We start from the raw sequence: 25,295 nt of genomic DNA on the forward strand, positions 1-25,295 counted from the left end.
CGGTGCGTCTCCTGTTGTTCTGACTCTTGTGTTTGTATATGTGATGTGCATATATTTGCTCTATCTGTAAAAACAAACATTATGGGGATTTCTGTACTGGATGTTGTACGTGGTTGTGTTAGTTTATACTGGACGATCGCCCGACGTCCGACACGTCATTTATTTATTTATCTTCTATTATAGTATTTCTTGTTGTCGGCCAATAAACAACCAAACATTATTAAATTGCATGAACTAACTCTGCAGTAAACAAGGAGCAAACAGCAATTAAACAGCAAATAAAGCTGTTAAATAATAATAAAGTGCATGAAGAAGAACGCTGATTAAAATGCATTAAATGTTGTAATAGTTACACAGTAACATGAACGATTAGTTCTGCCTGTATTACAGAACTGAGTTCTATACAGTAAAAGAAAATATTAATGTAAATGTTAATGTTGTGGCGACATATACATAAAATAATGTATAAAGTCCAAACATGGGGGGGTGGGGGGGTTAACGAGGGGTTTACTTTAACGCGGTTTTACTTTTAATGTCACACAAGCTCAGCCGGAAACCATGTCATTCCAACATCTTCCCTACACACTCGCTCCCTGCGCCCTATAGTACACTTAACATTCTTAAAGGGCCAGACAATATATTTGTAATTCACGTTAGACAACAGGAGATGCCTTAGAAAACAACTTTTTTTTTTTCTTAGAATAGCTCTTTTTTTTTTTTTTTTTTTTAAGCAAAAATAATTCTTGTGTGAAGCTTCCCCAGCATGAATATTAATAAAAGTGCCTGTAAAAAAATTGGAACATGTAGCTTTGTCTCAGAAGTGTCTTTTTGTTATTACCTTATGGAATAAAAAAATATCGAGATATATATCGTATATCGCCATTCAGAAAAAAATATCGAGATATAATTTTTGATCCATATCGCCCAGCCCTATCCTCAATCAACCACCGCTTGTGCAGGTGCCTCGGCCGGAAATCGCTGCTCACACAGCCAGTCATGCGTCCATGTAGACACCCTGCCAGTCGATAGCACAGCTGAGACTCCGAGCTCTGATCTCAGCGGCGGTGGGCTTGTGCAACAAACCGATACGCCACCTGTGTGCCTGGTGCACATACTTCTCATCTTGAGATACTATTTAATAAAAACTTCTGTCATATTTGTATTTGTTAGCTGTAGAGATGTTAAAGATTCACCATTTAACCAATAACAAACAAGGACGCCATTGTTCCATTATTGCAGATGCCTAAAATGTCTTTTAAATTCATTTTTAACAACAGATGCTTGATTCTAATTGAGAGAGCATTTTTGAAACACACTACTACCTGCCTTCAGTGCACATGCACCAGCTCCGTTTAGATAGATAGACAGAGAATATCAGTAAAGTTACATATCTATGAGTAATATTAATATATAGTTACAACTATAGCTATTTACATATATGGAATTATATCAATGTACATAGTACTACATAATAATAATAATAGGCATATGAATAAAATGTGATTAGTTAGGTATTTATAATAATAATAATAATAATAATAAATGATTAGTTAGGTATGTACAGTCGACCCTTGACTTATGAACTTAATTGGTTCCGAAGGACTGTTCTTAAGTCAAAATGTTTGTAAGTTAAACCTATTTTTCGCATAAGAAATAATGTTAATAGAATTAATCCATGCCAGACCTCCCAAACCACCCCCTTACCTAACCTTTCTAATGTCTTAAATGTTTTTTTTTGTTATAAATACAAGTATATTTTCCCTTAAATCTTAAATTATAGAATATACATTACTGTAATAAACAATAATAAACAACAATACACAGTAGTACTGTACTGTACATAAACACACACATCACATTTCATACACCATAATTTCCTTCTTTTTTTTATAAAATATATCTACCAGAAACAACAATAACTCTCATATTTCTCTATTATTTCCTTCTTTATTTCAAGTGTTGTATTTTGTAGGTGTAATTGCATGAAAGAAAGACTGAGCCGAATTCTTTCTTCTCTCTCACTCACTGTCCCCGCTGTCTGATAGTCAGTGACAGCTACTGGCAGGAGTAATTATACAACAACAAATGTAATGGATTTCTTTCATTTTCTCAGCTCTGCGCTCTCTCTGCACCTTATTTGGGGACATTTTAATATTGAAAACACCGGAAAAACACTGTCCGCTGTGCGAATGTTCACTCACTGTATATATACAGAGAGAGAGACGCTCGGAGTTAAATTGTTCGTGACGTCACGTGTTTCGCGAATTTCGGTTCGTAATCCGAAATTTGTTCGTACGTTAAGTTGAAAAAGATCGTTCGTAACCCGAAATGTTCGCATGGTAAACCGTTGGTAACTCAAGGGTAAACTGTATTATAATGATAACAGTAATAACAATAAAATATGTGTAAATAGATAACTATACAACTGTAACTATAACTATACATATATATGTAAAACAGTTGAATTCGGAGATTTTGGAACTTGGAAAACTTGTTGTGCACTTTGTTTTAATAATGAACAGTTGAACTATTATGCATTAAAAATCACAAATGTGACGCCAGTTTGTGTCAGTCTGTAAAACGCTATCTGTGATAAAAATCAACCCGTTTCTCACAGCCCAACTTTTTCTGCCATCAAACAGAACATCAGTTGAAAGAAGTAAGCCCATGTCACGCTATATATAATCCCCAGTGTGTACTCCCTTTTTAGCTTTTGCTCTTAATGCATTTGCTATACATATTTGAGGTGGTGGGAATTTTATTTCTGTGTATTATGTCTCTAAGGGTAGAATCCATTCTGCATACATGAACCATTACAAAATCTGGATAGACTGTTCCCTCATCCAACCATCTATCTGAAGTTTTATCTCCTGGCTGGACTACCAGTTTAACCTCTTTAACATTTTCCCTAATAGCCTTACTCATAGCCTAACTTTACTAGTACTTAACTTCTTTTTATCTCTCTATGCTTTCTTTTAAATAAAAATAATCTGATTACACAGTCCACAATTTTAGCACCCCTGTGTTTTACCAGGAAAAAAAGACTTGGTTAGGGAATTACATTTTGGTTCTGATTGTATAACACATTTAAAAGGCTTGTTAACTTGATGGCTTTGCAATTGTATGCAAATGTAGATTTTTTTGGTTGTGTTTGTTTTTTAATTTTATCTTGACTTTGCATGATTATGCACACTACTTTTTAATATTGCCTTTTTGCTTTAGTTCTTTTTTCTACTCTCCACCATCTCTCTCCTGCTGTTAAAAAGCCTTACAATAGAGTTTGTGTAGGATTACCTAGGGCAGAGATTTCTTTCATTTTCCTTATTCCCAAAAGTTTTGGCACGGTGGCTCAGTGGGTAGCACTGTCGCCTCACAGCAAAAAGGTCCTGGGTTCGATCCCCAGGTGAGGTGGTCTGAGTCTTTTCTGTGTGGAGTTTGCATGTTCTCCTCGTATCTATGTGGGTTTCATCCGGGATCTCCACTTTCCTTCCACAGTTCAAAGACATGCAAGTGAGGTGACAATTTTGACAATGAACTTGTGAACTGATGAATCTTGTGTAAAGAGTAACTATCGTTTTTGTAATGAATGTAACGAAAGTGTGTAAAACATGACGTTAAAATCCTAATAAAATAAATAAATAAAATAAATTCCCAAAAGTTTAGTAGATTCTGTAACAATCTGAATAGGATTTGTTGTTGATGCATTGTCATAAGTATACCTTATCATACACCTAATTAAATAAAAAAAAAACTAACCCTTACTATTCCAATAGCCATGTTTAAATCCAACAATTTACAGTGGATTTAGAAAGTGTTTAGCCCCTGTGGTCCTCCATATTGTGGTCAGGTGCATCCTGTTTGCTTATCCTTGGGTAGAATATCATTGAGATGTGTCCAGAACTCAGCTGTAGTCCACCCGCTACAATGTGAATTGTTTAGCCATTGGTTATAAGGGGACACACCTGGGTCTATAATGGTCCACAATTTACATGGCAATTGTCAGTACAAAAACAAACCCTGAGCCACAGTGAACTGTCTGTGGATCTCCACAATCAGATTGTGGTAAAATGTATATCAGAGCAAGAAGATCTAAAACGTAAAGTGTGTCCGGGATCACAGTTTATTGTAAATACTTATGGGTTGAAATTGTGTCTTTGACGGTCACTGTTGCTCAACAATAAAAATACTTGTTTAACAGAAGCAATGTGATAGATAGCACTGTAATGCATAACAGTACAAACACCGTTCAAGAGCTTTAATCAGTCTTCAGAACAGAATAACAGCTGACGTGACCTGTCCTTGTCAGACAGGCTGATCTGAGTTTTTCATAAACTGAACCACAGTGAGAGCACACCAATCAACCCTTCAACTTTTGTAACCACAATGTTCTAAATATGTCTGTTATATTCAAACATGATGATGACCGTGAGATTGTGTGGAGATGCAGTGCTGCTTCATGACCTGGACGACTTGTAGATATTAAGGGAACAATATATTTCACAATCTGTCAGAAAAAAACTATACAGACTGTAAAGTCATCTGTCTTTAAGCTGAAGCTGAGGCATAAATTGTAGAGAACTGTCCAGTATACAAAAGTTCACATCTGAATGGCTTAAAAAAAAGAAAAGAATAAAAGATTTGGAGTGGACTAAGCAAGACCTTAATAAAGATGCTAGGGTGAGAGTGTGAAATATGCAATACCAGTGTACTGGTGACAGTCAGGTAGCAGATACTTTTTAAATGACTATATTAAGTTTGCTTTACACTGCTTGCCTATTGACTGTTACTTATATTGCTGTTGCAGACAAGGTCTTATCATATAGGAACGTTTGGTCATAAGTCAATATTTGTGGTCATGCACACTGTGTCGTAATTGCCTGAGGCCTGAGACGATAAAATATGTTATGACTCTGATAGAAATTGTGGATCAAATTTAAGCAGTGTGTTTGCTGCAAAGGTGCCAGTAAGATTAAATGATAGCATGATACATGTTTGCCTTATTGGGATATTTTTATATTGACTTTAATGCTCACATTAATCTGCACGTAATGGACAGAAACATATACTCTTATTACGTGAACACAAGATATTGCAGTTTTCTATGGAATTTGGCAAAGATTTTAATAGCCCACAGTCATGGCCAAAAATACTGCAACCTGTGAACTTTTATACTTTCAAAAAATATATTGCCTGTGCCATCAGGGAAGAAAAAAATCCATTGATGGAATAACCTGGTCGTTCAGTATATTCAGGTAGTCAGCTGACCTCGTTCTTTGGGCACATAACGTTGCTGAACCTAGACCTGACCAACTTCAGCAACCCCAGATCATAGCACTGCCCCCACAGGCTTGTACGGTAGGCACTAGGCATGATGGGTGCATCACTTCAGCCACCTCTCTTCTTACCTGGACTCATCAGACCACATGACCTTCTTCCGGCTCCTTTCTGTGTGGAGTTTTCATGTTTTCCCCGTGTCTGCATGGGTCTCCTCCAGGAGCTCCAGTTTCCTCCCACAGTTGCATGTCGCAAGTGAGTTGAATTGGAGATACAAAATTGTCCATGACTGTGTTTGACACTTAACGTGTGAACTGATGAATCTTGTGTAATGAGTAACTACCGTTTCTGTCATGAATGTAACCAAAGTGTAAAACATGACAATAAAATCCTAATAAATAAATACTGAACTGTGTGAACTGTGTTTATCATCTTATAATAACCATTATTTCACTGCTATTTTATGGTAAGCATGTTTCGTTAGCGCATGTAAACAGTACAACCAGTTTTCTACCAATATAGTTTAAATTCTACATACATTTAAATTACATGTAATTGCTCATCTTAATGTCAAATTTGCTAGGTTGTACAGTTTTATGTACAGTGATGTTTAAGTAATTTATAAGCTTGTCGGTTATTGGGTAATCGTCAACAAATGCCAGTCGTAATTCAAACTGGTTGCTAGTGGGATTTCTGTATTGCCAGGACCAGTTGCTTACCACCGGTGAGTTGTAGTAAAATTTAAAGAAACATTGCACGATTGAAATCCAGTTATTGCTTCCAATTTGGAGTGCCAGTAATTTTGTCCAATGCAAACAAAAGAAATAAACCTGCGAATATCAAAGCATTTGTAATTGCAACCGTTTTCTGGGTAGAATCATGCATTTTCTGAAAATGGCTGAAGTGTCAAGATTTTGGGCCATAACTGTGTTGTCAAAGTGTGATGAAGTCATCTTTAGACAGCTAAATCCACAGCTAGCTTTCACAGATTTGTAGAATGAATAAATGGCTAAAAACTTAGTCCAACCTGTACAACTACAGCGGATGAGCACGGCTTTGTACAGGCGTTTGATATTCAGATCAGAGCTAGTTTTGGTACGACGATGTGAGGCAGAGAAGTCTTTTATCTGCGTGTTGGCTGTACTTTGACAGCTCATCAGTGTGAAAAGAGCTCAGATTCTTACTGCATTATTTTTCCTGCTCTCTTTTTCCTCTTCTCTCACTCTCCCAGGCAGGAAAGGGTTACTTTCCATGTTTCCTGTTCAGTTCCCACAGCTTCAGATCCTTTTGGATCGTTTTCTTCATACTAAACATTCCCAGGCTCCCTTAACCTCCTGGCTTCCTCACACCGGCCAAGAGCAGTCCCAGGTGAGTGTGTGGGCGAACCTCCTGTTTTTAAGAATAAAAATGTGTTTTACTCACCCCTTCTCTTAACCCTGGCAATGGTGGTCATGGTTTCTTTTATACATACCAGATATGTACATACCATATACACCGATCAGCTATAACATTAAAACCACCTCCTTGTTTCTACACTCACTGTCCATTTTATCAGCTCCACTTACCATACAGAAGCACTTTGTAGTTCTACAATTACTGACTGTAGTCCATCTGTTTCTCTGCATGCTTTGTTACCCCTCTTGTATGCTGTTCTTCAATGGTCAGGACAAGTATTATTATTTAGGTGGTGGGTCATTCTCAGCATGTAGTGACACTGACATGGTGGTGGTGTGTTAGTGTGTGTTGTGCTGGTATGAGTGGATCAGACACAGCAGCGCTGCTGGAGTTTTTAAACACCTTACTGTCACTGCTGGACTGAAAGTAGTCCACCAACCAAAAATATCCAGCCAACAGCACCTCGTGGGCAGCGTCCTGTGACCACTGATGAAGGTCTAGAAGATGACCAACTCAAACAGCAGCAATAGATGAACGATCATTTCTCTACAAGGTGGACCAACTAGGTGTTGGTGTGTCTAACAGAGTGGACAGTGAGTGGACACGGTATTTAAAAACTCCAGCAGCGCTGCTGTGTCTGATCCACTCATACCAGCACAACAAACACTAACACACCACCACCATGCCAGTGTCACTGCAGTGCTGAGAATGATCCACCACCCAAATAACACCTACTCTGTGGCCTGACCATTGAAGAACAGAGTGAAAGCAGGCCAAAGAAGTATGTAGAAAAACAGATGGACTACAGTCAGTAATTGTAGAACTACAAAGTGCTTGTATATGGTAAGTGGAGCTGAACAAATGGACAGTGAGTGTAGAAACAAGGAGGTGGTTTTAATGTTATGGCTGATCAGTGTATGTATACATATAAATTAATACATTGATACATTTTTGGGATTTAGCGACTTTATTCAAAGTGACTTACAGTACTGTGATAGTATAGTGTTTAAGTAATTACTGGTTAAGGGCCTTGCTAAAGCGCCCAACAGTGGCAACCTGGCAGTGGTGGGGCTTGAACCAGCGACCTTTCGATTACCAGTCCAGTACCTTACCCACTAGGCTACAACTGCCAGATAACAGATGTTATCCTTGGATCTTTTTTGAGGTTGAATCAAACCTGATCATGACAAGCCAGATAGCGCTAGTTATACCTAGGGGTTCTTGTTAACCAGAAACTTCATGTTTAGGCACTAAATCATTGGAACTTGATTCAGGAAGTTGTTTAGTCTTTGGGAACGACTAAAGGGGTTGTACAGCTGAGATGTTTATCGGCTCATATGGCATCACCTTTAATTACATGAGTTAGAAAAGGAAGTAATCATTTTCACCGGTTAAAATAGCTGGTGACGTCATGGAATCGATTCATCAGCAACATTTCAAGTAGATGCTTCATTGTAAGATGCTGCTTTTTCATAAGATTGACATTCACGCTTCACTCTCTTTTCCCAGCCCCATATCCCTCTGCTCACTTTAACCTACATGCTCCGAGTGTTCGGAAGGGGAAACCCAGGACCGAACGGAACAAACAGACCTGATATTGTTTGGACCCGACCCAGAAACAGCCCTCTAAATTTAGGATAGTGATGCACTGACTAATTGCTCTGTGAGCACTAATCATTTCCAGGCCCTTAAGCCTCCTCTCAGATAGCTGACTGAGCCAAGACGGTGCTGCCCCCATGCTGTGCTGGGGCCAAATATCAGTGCCCAGCAAACAAGCCCTGCATGATAAACAGATCAGCTCAGTGGAACAATCTATCTGATGACAGTATGGTAATGTTGTCAAGTTCTGGTTCTGGTTTAGTTTATTAAATCATACATAATGTTAGGTTCATTTATTATCCCACATTTATGCAAAAATGCTGTGCTTCACTGTCACTGTTGTACTGGTATTTAGATTTTTTTTTTTTATTATCAGACCCCACCCATAATACAGGTACATTTTTATCTGCTTAATTTCAAATCTACCACCCTGGACTCTGATTCAAAAAGTTTAGCAACTTTTTTTTTACTTCAAGCCAACTGCAGGTTATGGTTTCCAGTGACGTTTCATATTTATAAACCCACAGACTGATTGTAACTGGGCATCAGCATCATTCTTTTTTACAAACAAATGGCATATGTAGAAATTTTTTATGGTTTTCCGCTAAGTAAGAAACCAACAGTATGTAGTAGGGATGTCCTGAAATGTCACATTGCAGCCAACCACCTTTTTTGACTCTTAGTGGTTCATATGTGTGATGTTGAATATAATAATATACAAACATGCATATAAAGGATACATTGATAATAAATATGCTATCCAGGCAAATTAAGGCATTTGATTGGATTAGAATGAGCTAAATTGCACCTAGGGAGAGTTGTAGAATAGTGGCTAGAGCTGTGTGTTACTAACTTGAAGGTTTTGGGTTTGAATTCTCTGCCAGCCACTGTTGGACCCTTCAGCAAGGTCTTTAAACCTCTTTGTTTTAAGGGTGCCGTACAATGGCTGCCCCTGCGCTCTGACCCCAGCTTTCAAACAAGCTAGGATACACAGGTAACTTATTTAATTGTATGGTACGTATGTATATGTATATATGACAAATGAAAGCATTCAATCATATACTAACTAAATGTCCTAAATACTTACAGCAATGACAGTCTAAAGCAATTCCTAAGACTATGAGTAAAATCTTTAACCATGCGTTTGAAAGCACAGCTAAGATTCAGACTTGAAAGCTCGAGCTCTCAGCAGCAGCGTGCTAGAGCATTAGACCACTGCGCCACCCAAGCGCCCTATTTCGGTGTTTCTAACAGCTGACGGTTAATTTAGGTCCTACCCTTAATGTGCATATTTGCATAGCGCTATGCCATTCTAACTGGAAGAGAAAATGCATTTATAATATTTAAAATAATGTCTGCACATGTAGATCTGTTTGTAACGTCATTTGTTTGCTAAAATGCTGTTGATATTTTGCATCATGTCACAGTATACAGGTGAAATGCTGCTGATTATCTTAAAATATATCATCTGGAACAGCTTGAATACACAGACATTGCTGTTTCATGATTCAGCTGCTGGTACACAGTGCATGTAGGGACTGTAGTTTACCTGGAATGTGTGGATACATGATGTGGGTTTTATTTGGAATATTTTCCCCATGGGCCAGTTTAACAGTTAGACAGTGCTGATCATGCCATATTAACTAATATTTTTAAAATGTTTTATTTATTTATTTATTTTTGTTTACTGCTCAAATGTTAACCATTTCTCTGCTTTTTATGTTGTATTAAAATTTGCACCTCTAATCAATTAAACAATTTAAATCCAGTAGTTGGCTTTTTCCCATCAGAATAATGTTCTCTGCAGACAAACCTGAATAAATCAAACCTTAAGCTACCTGCATCCAAGCTCAGTGACACAAACCCATGACCAAAATCCGCCTTATGCCGGAAGCGGCCGCCACCCGACGGATATCCTTCCACCTCCCACATCTAAAAAAAGCCATGAAAGAGAGAAGTAGAGCATTCTGCTCTGTTGCTATTTTCAGTGCTAGTCCTTGGTACTTTAAAGCAGTGTGCTCTGTAAACACTGTTCTGAATTAAATTATTGAATTTAAAATAAAAAAAAATATTGAATTGAAACACTTTTGTTAACTTATGTTATTTTTTGTTTTTTTGCATGTGTTAAACTCACCACAGAACAAGCCACACACAGGAAACCGGTGATCATGGGCTATAACAGAGGAGAAATAGAATGACTGATATGGTCGTCTCCTTGCTGCCTATTTCTTTATCCTGCATACTGATCTGATACAAAGAAGCAAATGCCATTGTCACATATACAGTTGTACAGTACAATAAAATTCTTTTTCCGCATATCCCAGCTTGTTTGGAAGCTGGGGTCAGAGAGCAGGGTCAGCCATTGTACAGTGCCCTTGGAGCAGACTGGGTTAAGGGCCTTGCTCAAGGGCTCAACAGTGATAGCCCTACCACTGCCAGGTTGCCACTGCTGGGCCCTTGAGCCTCAATTGCTTAGACAGTATACAGTCACAGTACTGTAAGTTGCTTTGGATAAAAGTGTCTGCTAAATGCTGAAAATGTAAATGTAATGTAAATGTAAAATATGTGGGTTACCAAACACTAGAGAAAACAAAAGTCCTGCACGTTTTAATGCCCCGGGAACTGTTTATTTGTTTAGAAAAACTGAATGGAGATGTGCACAAAGTATGGCATGTATAGTTTATGTTTTAATATTGGCTTTATGTTTAATTGCACCAATAAATATGAACTGTGCAATAAAAGTGGTCTGCAGTCTGAAAATACATACAATAACAAAATTACAGCACAGAGGTAAATTTCACTAGCCCAATAACACTGGAATCCAGGGTTTCCATCCTCAGTGGTGCTATCGGACAGTCTGGTTTTTACATAGACATGTTTAACAGTTTGTGAGGGATTGGCTAAAGCCCTGTGATGGACTGGTGTCCTGTCCAGGACGTGTTAATTGCACTACACCCAGTGATTCAGAGGTGAAGATCAAATCAGAAAATTTAGTTTGTCTTAATTTATTGTACTTTTATTGGAACCGGAAGTCATGAATATCTGGGAGTTCATTTTTGGTGTAAATAATTGTGATTTCTTCTGGTTTTCCTCAAAATACATCTTAGAAAGTGCACAAAGCTATGTAAATTATAAGGTGGCTTGGTGGGTAGCACAGTTTCCTCACAGCAAGAAGGTCCTGGGTTTGATTCCCAGGTTGAGTGGTGCGGGTCCTTTCTGTGTGGAGTTTGCATGTTCTCCCCATGTCTGTGTGGGTTTTCTCTGGGAGCTTTGGTTTCCTCCCACAGTCCAAAGACATGCAAGTGAGTAATTGGAGATATGAAATTGCTTGTGACTGTGTTTGTTAAAAATGTAAAACATGACATGAAAATCCTAATAAAACCAACAAAACTTGAATTTTAAATTGTTTTTTAAATTGTTAATTCAATTAATTATAAAGTATATGTAAAAGATATTGATGCTCATTTTGCCCACCTTTAACAAGTGCATGTTAATATATTTTGTTTATGCATTTTCTCCCCTTTTTCTCGAGAATGAAGAGAACGAAGCTAACCCATGCCCCCTTCGACACGTGGGCAGCAGCCGTATGCATTTTGTCACCCACACTAGGCGAGTGCATATATTCGAATCAGCCTTGTGTACAGAGAGACACACCCTGGTCCGCACTCTTTCCCCCGCCTCTGTGCAGGCCGCCATCAATCAGCCAGCAGAGTACTTAGTGCATCAGTTACGAGGAGTCCCTATCCGGCTTAATACCTCACCCCTATATGAACAACAGGAAATCATTGTTCATGTGGCCGCTCAGCCCAGCCGGATGGCAGAGCTGAGATTCGATACGATGTATTTGAGATCCCAGCTCTGGTGTGCTAGAGTGTGTTTTTACCGCTGCGCCACCTGAGCGGCAAGTGCATGTTATTTAATACAATATTTTGAGATTTGCTGCAAGTGACAACAAATCAGTGGAGCCACATCATTAGAAAAAAAATTTATTATTATTTTTAAATTATTAAAATTTGAAATATTAAAAAAAATTGAGTCACCTGACATTACTCATGATGATGAGATTATGAAGCCAATGTACAGTATGATCATATCAATATTTCCTCCCCCAACTTCAGTCCTAGGTCATTTACTTTTTCCTGAGCTAGAGAATAGGCAGTAGACATAGAAAGTCATATGTTGCTAATCACAAACAGTAGATACAGTTCTTTGCAGCACTATGTTACGCTGCAGATAAGTGAAATTGGAGAAATAAATACGAGAAGGATCGAGTACTTAAATGGTCATGTGAGTTTACTTAACTCCTTGTCTACATAAGTGATTGGTCAGCAGAAAAAGACAGGAAAAGGGGTGTGTTGAGGGGTGTGTATTTTAATCACAGTTATTGGATAATTTATGAGCTTGTTTAATTACTCGTGTCCGCTTTAGATGATCAATCACAGGTGTGCAGCAGAAAGCCTGAGCGTAGTGAGAAAGTGCCCTCGCTCTCTGCTGAGTAAAGAGAACCAGTTAGCTTGGCATTTTAGGATGTGATTCAGTTATTTAATGGTGCAGCAGAATTTGAGGGGTAAAAAGATTGTAAGTAAGGGTTTTTTATCAGTTTAGTAAAGGCATGTTTGTGCTTTTGCAAGATGGACAAAGGTATGTGGATGCTTCTTTTAATTATGTAGTTCAGATGTTTCAGCCAAACGCTCCAGATCCAGGTTCAAACCACAGCTGTGCTATCGACCAGCCAGGATGGGGGGTAGGGGGGGGACTATCGAAGCCCTGCGATGGATTGGCACCCTGTCCTGGCTTTACCTGCCTCATGACCAGGACATGTCGTGACCAGGATGCATCGTAGTTCATCACAGGGCCTCAGCCACCCCCACCCCCCTCCTCAGACATAGCTAATCATGTCTGTGTATACATCCTGCTGGCCAGGAGCACCACTAAGATTCAAACCCAGAAGCTAGTGCAATAAACCCCTGCACCACCCAGCTTTGTTTTGAATTATTTAAATTGGCATTTAGTTGCTGTTAGTCTATCTAAATTCATGTTCATGGCATCCACTATAATTATGGATCCAGGTTCAAACCTCAGCTGTGCTATCAGCCAGCCAGGTGCTACACAGACATGACTGGGGGGAAAGGTCAAGACCCTTTGATAAATTAGCACCCTGTCCCTGGTCTTCCTGCCTTATGACTAGTGCTTTCCAGTGGTCATGACTGACCAGGATGAATCACAGTCCATCACAGTGCCTCGGCCACCCCCACCCCCCTCTTTAGACATAGCCAATCATGTCCGTGTATACATCCCGCTGGCCAGTAGCACCACTGAGATTCAAACCCAGATATCAACTACAGTGAGCTAGTGTAATAAAAGCATCCAGTATAACGAGGAATCCAGGTTCAAACCTCAGTTGTGCTATCGGCCAGCTGGGCGCTACACAGTCATGGCTGGCTGTGTCTGAGGGGGGAAATGCTCAAAACCATGTGATTGATTGGTGCCCTGTCTTGGGTATTCCTGCCTCATGACCAGTGGTTCCCAGTGGTCATGACTGACCTGGATGAATCACAGTCCATCACAGTGCCTCGTCCACCCCCACCTCCCTCTTTAGACATAGCTAATCATGTCTGTGTATACATCCCGCTGGCCAAGAGCACCACTGAGATTCAAACCCAGATCAGCGGCAGTGAGCTAATGTGATAAACCACTGCACCATCCAGCTTTATTATTAATTAAAAATCAATTAGCATTTTATTGCTGTATATTTATCTAAATGTACGTATGTTCACAGCATCCAGTATAATGACGAATCCAGATTGAAACCTCAGCTATGCTACTGGCCAGCTGGATGGTACACAGACATGATTGACTGTGTCTGAGGGGGGAATGGTCAAAGCCCTGTCCTTGGTTTTCCTGCCTTATGACCAGTGGTTCCCAGTGAAACCGGACATGTCGTGACTCTGAACAGGATGAATCACAGTCCATCACAGTGCCTCCTCAGACATGTGTATACATCCTACTGGCCAGTAGCACCAATGCACCATCCAGCATAAATTTTAATCAATTAATTTGCATTTTTCTGCTGTATATGTATCTAAATGTATGTTCATGTTATCCAGTATAATGAAACAAACCGTAATCACGTAGGTAACGTGGAAATGCATTCTTGACTTCACACACACTGGTGGCTCTTTTTAGAATACTGGGTGACTTCTGTTATGAGTACTCATCAGACACTCTTGTAATCTTTAATGCTTTTTAATAACACCACAAAGGTCTCCCAAGAAACTTTTTCAAGCCTTGGAGGCATTTGATATTTTTTAGAATAAAAAAAATCATTATTTTCTGTAACCAGAATGCATATTTATTTCTCTCTTGCATTGCTCTCTTTCACTCTGCTCTTTCATCACATTGTAATTTGCTTAGGGTCTTAATCAAAATTCTTGCATTAAAACCTTCAGGGTCTCAGTGGGATCAATTCAAAGAACGCTCTTCTCATTACTCTGTTCTTTTCCCACCCATCCCTCTCTTGCTGTCATCTTCTGTCTTTATTCACCCTCTTGGCTGAATCAGTCGTGATTTTCTTGCCAGTTAGTCTTGGCCTGGTTTAAACCAGTTACTAACTGCTCTGGTTCTTCTTGGCTCTTCTGCAGGGTTTTTTTCTTTACTTGGAGGCCTGTTCTGCTATTTCATGTTACCTTAGGAGAGGTAAATAAAAGTTATACCACTCGACCACTCATACTTTCAGCTGGTTTTTACCATCACTGATTAATAAAGCCCCTGGACAGTTTACTGTATAATGTCTCTTCAGGTCTTATATAGACAAATAAGACTCGGTTGACTTGGGTGAGCTGGTTGGTTAAATCAGCAGTTTAATTTATGTGTATGGATGATTTGTGTAAATCTTATTCATTCAAATTAATCTGCTGGTGGGCTTCATAATATTTCATAATTTTTATTTCCCAGCAACAATAAAAACACAGTAAATAGTTCAGACAATGCTGACTTTTTACTGCTTTTACATTTGGTCATATTAGGGAATTATTTAAAATGTGTGGTTGCTATCTATTAGACAGTAGTGTTACATATTTTCTATATTAGGGCAGTTGTAGCCAAGTGGTTAAGCTTCTGGACTAGTAATCAAAAGATTTCTGGTTTAAGTCCCACCACTGCCAGGTTGTCACTGTTGGGCCTTTGAGCAGGGCCCTTAACCCTCAATTGCTTAGACCAGTGGTTCTCAAACTGTGATACGCGTACCACTGGTGGTACGTGAAGCAGCACGAGGTGGTACGCCAGATAATCTCGGAAAAGTAATTACATGCACCGAAAAAATTAATAATTTAATAATTATGAATAAAAAAAAATCATATGAAACAAATTGTGTAAATTACTAATAAAATCTGTTTCAAAGTTCTTATAATTCTGTTTTAATAAAATCAGTTTAATGAAAACAAATTGTATTAAAACTAATGTGTTTTTAAAAATATTCTGGGCTACGCAGCCACCGTACTTCATTACGTCTATACTTCACGTTCGCGGTTTCCATCTCGGAATTTCCGAAACGTTATCAGTAAAGTTATCAGTAGCTCTCTCACTTTTATCAGAGCAGATCTGCATTTGAAGCTCACTGATCTCGTTCCTGACATCACAAGGCTACTCCGCTAAACAGGCGCACTCACTGAAATGGTCAGTGGTAACTGCATATATACTAGTGATGAGTCGTTCGCGAACGATCCGATTCTATTGAACGGATCTTTGAAATGAACGAAAGGAACCGAGTCTTTTATTTCTGAGCAGTTCTTATCGGCTGTAATCCACCCATTCTGCTTCGCATCAGTAGAGGGAATTAATCATAACTCGTAATAAGAGCTGTTTATTGTCGAAATTCAAATCCGAAATCACTTTCAGTATCGCGGAGAGCAAGCGAGACACACACACACACAGAGCTAGTAGTATAATGACAAATAATTGAGAAATAAACTATAAACTTGTTTAATTGTGTTAAATACAAGAGAGGATTGTTCTGAAACTTAATGCAATGTAACCACAGTCTGTCTCTTCTCTGTAGTTTTATTCCTCTTAAAATAAATCTTTTTTTCTCATGTAAGTGTTGTTTGAATTAGGAATACATTTAAGGCAAGGTAGCAAAATTTGATATTAATATCGGGGGTGTCTTATAGTTTACCCAGTAGCGCCTCCCGAAGAACGAAGAGCCATTTTTTTGAACGGCTCTTTAAAAGGAACCGAGCCAAAAGATCCGACTCCCTTCAAGAAGCCATAATTCCCATCACTAATATATATACACACACACCTAATTAATGTGTGCCATATGTGGTTCTGAGATGAGAAACATAGGTGGTACTTGGAAGTTTTGGTTTGATAATGGGTGGTACTTGGTCTAAAAAGTTTGAGAACCACTGGCTTAGACAATATACTGTCACAACTGTAAGTCGCTTTGGATAAAAGCATCTGCTAAATCCCGAAAATGTAAATGTAAATATTAATAATTTAAATTGATTTTATATTAATAATTATCAAATTCCACAATTTTTCATAAGCAGTCACTTTTATTCTTACTGTCATGGCATTTTTTTTTTAGCATTGTCACATGATTTTACTGTATTTTTATCTATATACAGTAGACCCTTAAGTTACGAACCGTTTACCATTGAACATTTTGGATTACGAGCGATCTTTTTCAACTTGACGTATGAACAAATTTCGGATTACGAACCGAAATTCGTGAAACATGTGACTTCACGAACAAGTTCACTCCAACCATCTCTCTCTCTCTCTCTCTCTCTCTCTCCCTCTCCCTATATATATATATATATATATATATATATATATATATATATATATATATGTATATATATACATATATATATATACACAGTGCGCGAACATTCGGACAGTAGACAGTGTTTTTTTTCTCGGTGTTTACTTTATATTTTGTAAAATTCAATATTAAAATGTCCCAAAAGAATGTGCAGAGAAAGCGTAGTGCTGAGAAAATGAAAAAATCTATTATTATTTGTTGTGTTGTATAATTACTCCTGCCAGTAGCTGTCACTGTATCAGACAGAGGGGACAGTGAGTGAGTTTAAGTTTGAGTTTGAGAGAGAAGAAGGAATTCGGCTCAGTAAAGTATTCTTTCTTTCATGCAATTACACCTACAAAATACAACACTATTAAAATGAATGAAATAATAGAGAAATATGAGAGTTATTGTTGTTTCTGGTAGATACATTTTATATATAAAAGAAGGAAATGTACTATGGTGTATAGTAAAGCACACGTACTGTACTGAAATGGGATGTGTGTGTTTTATGTAGAGTACTACTGTGTATTGTTGTTTATTACAGGAATGTATATTCTATTATTTAAGATTAAAGGGTAAATATAGTTGTATTTACAACAAAAAAAGACCATTTAAGACATTAGAAAGGTTTGAAAGACATTTGGGTGTGGTTTGGGAGGTCTGGCACGGATTAATTCTATTTACATTATTTCTTATGGGAAAAATAGGTTTAACTTACAATACATTTAACACTGACTTAAGAACAGCCCTTTGGAATCAACAAAATCAAGGGTCTAGTCAAGGGTCTACTGTATAAATAAATAAAAATACAGTAAAAAAAAATACATTTACAGAATGTTGGCTGGAAGCACCAGATCTAATAACATATCACAGCCGATGTAATTTTTCTGAGCTTTACATTATATATGACTTGTATGGGGCTGTGAACTTTTTTTATATTCCCAGAATTTTGTTTGCATGTTTGCTTGTTTTTACGCTTCTAGAATTAATATTAAAGGTGGCACGGTGGCTCAGTGGGTAGTAGGGCTGGGCGATATGGATCAAAAATAATATCTCGATATTTTTTCGCTGAACGGCGATATACGATATATATCTCGATATTTTTTTATCCCATAAGGTAATAACAAAAAGACACTTCTGCGACAAAGCTACATGTTCCAATTTTTTTACAGGCACTTTTATTAAAATTCATGCTGGTGAAGCTTCACACAAGAATTATTTTTACTTAAAAAAAAAAAAAAAAAGAGCTATTCTAAGAAAAAGAAAGTTGTTTCTAAGGTATCTCCTGTCGTGTAATGTAAAAGTTTTTTCAACAGTTGAGGGAATTTTTGGCTAGATTGTTGGGAATGGTTGGGTGATTTGTTGAGGGAACGTTTGGGTGAATTGTTGAGGGAACGTTTGGGTGAATTGTTGAGGGAACATTTGGGTGAATTGTTGAGGGAACATTTGGGTGAATTGTTAAGGGAATGGTTGGGTGAATTGTTGAAAACCCAAACGTTCCCTCAACGTTCTTCCCTCATGTTCCCCCCTCACGTTCCTTCAACGTTCCCCCCGAACGTTCCCCGAACGTTTCTTCACGAACAATCCTCGAACGTTTCTTCACGAACGTTCCCCGAACGTTTCTTCACGAACGTTCCCCCAACGTTTCCCCACAAACGTTCCCCCCCGAACGTTCCCTCAACGTTCCTTCACGAACGTTCCCCCAACGGTTCTTCACGAACGTTCCCCCACGAACGTTCCCCCACGAACGTTCCCCCAATGTTCCCCCACGAATGTTCCCCCAACGTTCCTTCACGAACGTTCCCCCAACATTCCCCCCCGAACGTTCCCTCAACGGTCCTTCATGAACGTTCCCCCAATGTTTCTTCACAAACGTTCCCCAAACGTTCCCCCAACGTTTCCGCACGAACGTTCCCCCAACGTTTCCGCACGAAAGTTCCCCCAACGTTTCCGCACGAACGTTCCCCCAACGTTTCTTCACGAACGTTCCCTCAACGTTCCCCACGAACATTCCCTCAACGTTCCCTCAACGTTCCCCACGAACGTTCCCTCAACGTTCCCTCAACGTTCCCCCACGAACGTTCCCTCAACGTTCCTTCACGAACGTTCCCCCAACGTTCCCCCACGAACGTTCCCCCAACGTTTCTTCACGAACGTTCCCTCAACGTTCCTTCACGAACGTTCCCTCAACGTTCCTTCACGAACGTTCCCCCAACGTTCCCCCACGAACGTTACCCCGTTTCCCCACGAACGTTTCCCCAACGTTTCCCCACGAACGTTCCCTTAACGTTCCTTCACGAACGTTCCCCCAACGTTCCCCCACGAACGTTCCCTCAACGTTCCTTCACGAACGTTTCCCCAACGTTTCCCCACGAACGTTCCTCCAATGTTCCCTCCGAACGTTCCCCTAGATTGGCTAGATTGTTGGGAATGGTTGGGTGAATTGTTGAGGGAACGTTTGGGTGGATTGTTAAGGGAACGTTTGGGTGAATTGTTGAGGGAAAATTTGGGTGAATTGTTGAGGGAACATTTGGGTGAATTGTTAAGGGAACGTTTGGGTGGATTGTTAAGGGAATGGTTGGGTGAATTGTTGAAAACCCAAACGTTCCCTCAACGTTCCCCCCCTCACGTTCCTTCAACGTTCCTCCCGAACGTTCCCTCAACGTTCCCCCACGAACGTTTCCCCAACGTTCCTTCACGAACATTCCCCCAACGTTCCTTCATGAACGTTCCCTCAATGTTCTTTCACGAATGTTCCCCCACGAACGTTCCCCCAACGTTTCTTCACGAACGTTCCCTCAATGTTTCCCCACGAACGTTCCCCCACGAACGTTTCCCCAACGTTCCTTCACAAACGTTCCCCCAACGTTTTCCCATGAACGTTCCCCCAACGTTCCCCCACGAACGTTCCCTCAACGTTCCTTCACGAACGTTCCCCCAACGTTCCTTCACGAACGTTTCCCCAACGTTTCCCCATGAACGTTTCCCCAACGTTCCTTCACGAACGTTCCCCCAACGTTTCCCCATGAACGTTCCCCCAACGTTCCTTCACGAACGTTTCCCCAACGTTTCCCCTTGAACGTTCCCTTAACGTTCCTTCACGAACGTTCCCCCAACGTTCCCCCACGAACGTTCCCCCAACGTTTCCCCATGAACGTTCCCCCACGAACGTTCCCTCAACGTTCCTTCACGAACGTTCCCCCAACGTTTCCCCATGAACGTTCCCCCAACGTTCCTTCACGAACGTTCCCCCAACGTTTCCCCATGAACGTTCCCCCAACGTTTCCCCATGAACGTTCCCCCAACGTTCCTTCACGAACGTTCCCCCAACGTTCCCCCACGAACGTTCCCCCAACGTTTCTTCACGAACGTTCCCTCAACGTTCCTTCACGAACGTTCCCTCAACGTTCCTTCACGAACGTTCCCCCAACGTTCCCCCACGAACGTTACCCCGTTTCCCCACGAACGTTTCCCCAACGTTTTCCCACGAACATTCCCCCAACGTTTCCCCACGAACGTTCCCACAACGTTTCCCCACGAACGTTCCCCCAATGTTCCTTCACGAACGTTCCCCCAACTTTTCCCCATGAACGTTCCCCCAACGTTCCTTCACGAACGTTCCCCCAACGTTTCCCCATGAACGTTCCCCCAACGTTCCTTCACGAACGTTTCCCCAACGTTTCCCCATGAACGTTTCCCCAACGTTCCTTCACGAACGTTCCCCCAACGTTTCCCCATGAACGTTCCCCCAACGTTCCTTCACGAACGTTTCCCCAACGTTTCCCCTTGAACGTTCCCTTAACGTTCCTTCACGAACGTTCCCCCAACGTTCCCCCACGAACGTTCCCCCAACGTTTCCCCATGAACGTTCCCCCACGAACGTTCCCTCAACGTTCCTTCACGAACGTTCCCCCAACGTTTCCCCATGAACGTTCCCCCAACGTTCCTTCACGAACGTTTCCCCAACGTTTCCCCATGAACGTTTCCCCAACGTTCCTTCACGAACGTTCCCTCAATGTTTCCCCATGAACGTTCCCTCAATGTTTCCCCACGAACGTTCCCCCACGAACGTTCCCCCAACGTTTCCCCACGAACGTTCCCCCAACGTTTCCCCACGAACGTTCCCCCAACGTTCCTTCACGAACGTTCCCTCAATGTTTTCCCACGAACGTTTCCCCAACGTTCCTTCACGAACGTTCCCCCAACGTTTCCCCATGAACGTTCCCCCAACGTTTCCCCACGAACATTCCCCCAACGTTCCTTCACGAACGTTCCCCCACGAACGTTTCCCCAACGTTTCCCCTTGAACGTTCCCTTAACGTTCCTTCACGAACGTTCCCCCAACGTTCCCCCACGAACGTTCCCCCAACGTTTCCCCATGAACGTTCCCCCACGAACGTTCCCTCAACGTTCCTTCACGAACGTTCCCCCAACGTTTCCCCATGAACGTTCCCCCAACGTTCCTTCACGAACGTTTCCCCAACGTTTCCCCATGAACGTTTCCCCAACGTTCCTTCACGAACGTTCCCTCAATGTTTCCCCACGAACGTTCCCTCAATGTTTCCCCACGAACGTTCCCCCACGAACGTTCCCCCAACGTTTCCCCATGAACGTTCCCCCAACGTTCCTTCACGAACGTTCCCCCAACGTTCCTTCACGAACGTTCCCCCAACGTTCCCCCACGAACGTTCCCTCAACGTTCCTTCACGAACGTTCCCCCAACGTTTCCCCATGAACGTTCCCCCAACGTTTCCCCACGAACATTCCCCCAACGTTCCTTCACGAACGTTCCCCCACGAACGTTCCCTCAACGTTCCTTCACGAACGTTCCCCCAACGTTTCCCCACGAACGTTCCTCCAATGTTTCCCCCGAACGTTCCCCTAGATTGGCTAGATTGTTGGGAATGGTTGGGTGAATTGTTGAGGGAACGTTTGGGTGGATTGTTAAGGGAACGTTTGGGTGAGTTGTTGAGGGAAAATTTGGGTGAATTGTTGAGGGAACATTTGGGTGGATTGTTAAGGGAATGGTTGGGTGAATTGTTGAGGGAACATTTGGGTAAATTGTTGAGGGAACATTTGGGTGGATTGTTAAGGGAATGGTTGGGTGAATTGTTGAAAACCCAAACGTTCCCTCAACGTTCCCCCCTCACGTTCCCTCAACGTTCCTCCCGAACGTTCCCTCAACGTTCCCCCACAAACGTTTCCCCAACGTTCCTTCACGAACGTTCCCCCAACGTTCCCCCACGAACGTTTCCTCAACGTTCCCCCACGAACGTTCCCTCAACGTTCCCCCACGAACGTTCCCTCAACGTTCCCCCCATGAACGTTCCCTCAACGTTCCCCCACGAACGTTCCCTCAACGTTCCTTCACGAACGTTCCCCCAACGTTCTTCCACCAACGTTCCCCCAACGTTCCTTCACGAACGTTCCCTTAACGTTCTTTCACGAATGTTCCCATGTTTCCACACGAACGTTCCCCCAACGTTCCCCCACGAACGTTCCCTCAATGTTCCTTCACGAACGTTTCCACACAAACGTTCCCTCAATGTTTCCCCTGAACGTTCCCTAACGAACGTTTCCTCAACGTTCCCCCTCAACGCTCCCCCCCCCCCAACGTTCCCTTAACAGCTTTGTTTGTTGTTTAATTGCTGTTTTCTCCTTGTTTACTGCAGAGTTAGTTCATGCAATTTTATTAGTTTTTGGTTGTGTATTGGCCAAGAACAAGAAATACTATAATAGAAGATAAATAAATAAATAAATGAGTCTCGGACGTCAGGCGATCATCCAGTATAAACTAACACGACCACGTACAACATCCAGTACAGAAATCACTCCCCATAATGTTTTTTACAGATATAGCAAATATCTATACATGCACATCACATATACAAACACAAGTCAGAACAACAGGAGATGCACCGTTACGTTATTATTAAAGCAATAAGCCACGAGAGACTGTGCGTTACTGTGATTTTAGCACGGGGAATGACACAACATGAAGGCGAACATAACATTAACTTTTTCTTTTCAGTGGCGTATTAATATGGAATGATGTGAGGTGGTCATAGGTGTGCATTTATCGGGGATTTTACAACTGCTTAGAACGCGGCTCAGCCAATCAGATTTTAGGACCGGAACTATCCGTTTTATAATACTGTTTATAACACTTGTGCTTGATTTACACTGTTTAAATATGAAGTAAATACATGCATGTCAGCGCGTGCATGCGCTTGTATGTATTTCCGTTTTCCAATACTGGTTTTTGAAACGAATAATGACTCGTTTCTTGTTTTTCAACTTTGGGATTTGAATTGAAAAACGAATGACCAAAGGTGCACGAAGCTGGAACCTTTTGTCTGGACTTGTTTTCGGCATTCTCTACAGAATACATTATTCTGCTGCTCATCTGACACTTTGAATCCGAACCATCTCCAAATAATTGAGCCATTATTATTCTTTTTACTAAGCAGCTCCTCCACCGTCTCCATGCTATCATGGGAGTTTTACTTACAGAAATGTGTTCTGAGGGCAGAAAGAATTGGCGGTGGGGGGGGTGAGTTGTGTTCAGTGAGGGAGAGAGGCGTGAACATGAGCAGAGACTAACTGGGAGAAGAGAAAGACGAACTGTCGGATCTAATTGGAACGCAACATCTATATCGATATATGCGATATAGTCTTATCTTATATCGCGTATGAAAATATATAGATATTTTATAAAATCTCGATATATCGCCCAGCCCTAGTGGGTAGCACTGTCACCTCACAGCAAGAAGGTCCTGGGTTTGATCCCCAGGTGGAGTGGTCCGGGTCCTTTCTGTGTGGAGTTTGTACGTTCTCCTCGTGTCTGTGTGGGTTTCCTCTGGGAGCTCCGATTTCCTCCCACAGTGAACTGATAAATCTTGTGTAATGAGTAACTAAACATGACGTTAAAATCCTAATAAATAGTCGCTCAGGTGGTGCAGCGGTAAAGTACGCTAGCTCACCAGAGTTGGGTTTTCGAATACATTGTATCGAATCTCAGCTCTGTCTTTCCGACTGGGCTGGGAGGCAGCATGAACAACGATTGGCTGTTGTTCAGGGTTAGAGGGTAAGAAAGTCGGATCATAGGTCCTCATAACTGGTGCGACTGCGGCCCCTGCTGGCTGACTGATGGCGCCTGCACAGGGCTGAGGAATAATGCTGATGGGGTGTGGCCCTCTGTACACAGTGCCCGTCAAGTGTATGAACTTGACTCGTGCAGATGAAAAATGCAGTCTGTACTGACTGTACGTGCCGGAGGGGGCGCAATTCAGTTGAGAGGCGTCCTCAGTCAGCGGTGAAGGGTCGAATCAGTATAGAGGAAGCATTCAGGGTAATTGGACACGACTAGACTGGGGGATAAAAATTGGGGGGAAAAAGAAGGGAAAAAATATAAATAAATAATAATTAAAAAAAATCCTAATAAATAAATAAGAATTAATATTAATGAGAAAGATTCCATTCTTTTACTGTTTGAACATTTTATTCAGGGCATGAATAAAATAATGTACATGGCCCTTTAAAGCTTAAATCTGGAGATAACAGTACTTGAATATGGCCAGTTATAAACAGGTGGTTAATATAAAAAATTATACGTACATTTTCCCCTCTTACATAAATCTGAATCTTTTACTGTTTCAGCTGTTTTTCATTTTTTTAGGGCAAGTACATTGAAATCATGTGAAACGGTGTGAAGGAGCAGTAGTGATACCGGGCTTCTGTAGCACTTTCCTGTCATTAAGGTTTAACATACTTAACTTTCAACATTATTTTAGCTTTTTGCTTTTTCTATCAGCTCTTTAGACCCACTTCTTTTTGTCGTCTCTATCTGGTATACCAAACACACAGATTTAATCTGCCAATAGTGACATGATTTTTACCCTGGGAGTGGTAATTCTTTGTATAAGTGAAGCAGAGCGAGTGAGTGGATGAATCCTAAAGCTTTTTGAGAGGCCGTGCCATGCTAAAAGGAACCTTTAGGCATGAATGTAGTTGGCTGTAGCTGCTTTTCTCTTCTACACACGAACACACTTACATGAGTGTAGACACAAAAGCTGTATGCTGTTAGCACTCCGAGAGCAAATGGACACAGCAAAACCCTTTTGTCCAGACATGAATCAGCAACAGTCAGTGTCTAAAGAGCTCCCAGACATATCAGAAAGCGAGAGAGAGAGAAGCCAGCTCAGTGTATCTGTACAAA

General features: G+C 41.0%; 1 protein-coding gene across 1 annotated transcript in view; it reads left to right on the top strand.

The window, feature by feature from the left end:
• znf438 (zinc finger protein 438) overlaps positions 1 to 25,295 on the top strand; it is a 90,864-nt gene that overhangs the window by 34,811 nt on the left and 30,758 nt on the right. The window contains exon 2 of the mRNA XM_063003687.1: positions 6,506 to 6,642. The gene's annotated coding sequence lies outside the window, so the exon portion shown is untranslated. The remainder of the gene's footprint in view (positions 1 to 6,505; positions 6,643 to 25,295) is intronic.

Source organism: Trichomycterus rosablanca, chromosome 10 (genome assembly GCF_030014385.1).
Source record: "Trichomycterus rosablanca isolate fTriRos1 chromosome 10, fTriRos1.hap1, whole genome shotgun sequence".
Taxonomy (NCBI): domain Eukaryota; kingdom Metazoa; phylum Chordata; class Actinopteri; order Siluriformes; family Trichomycteridae; genus Trichomycterus; species Trichomycterus rosablanca.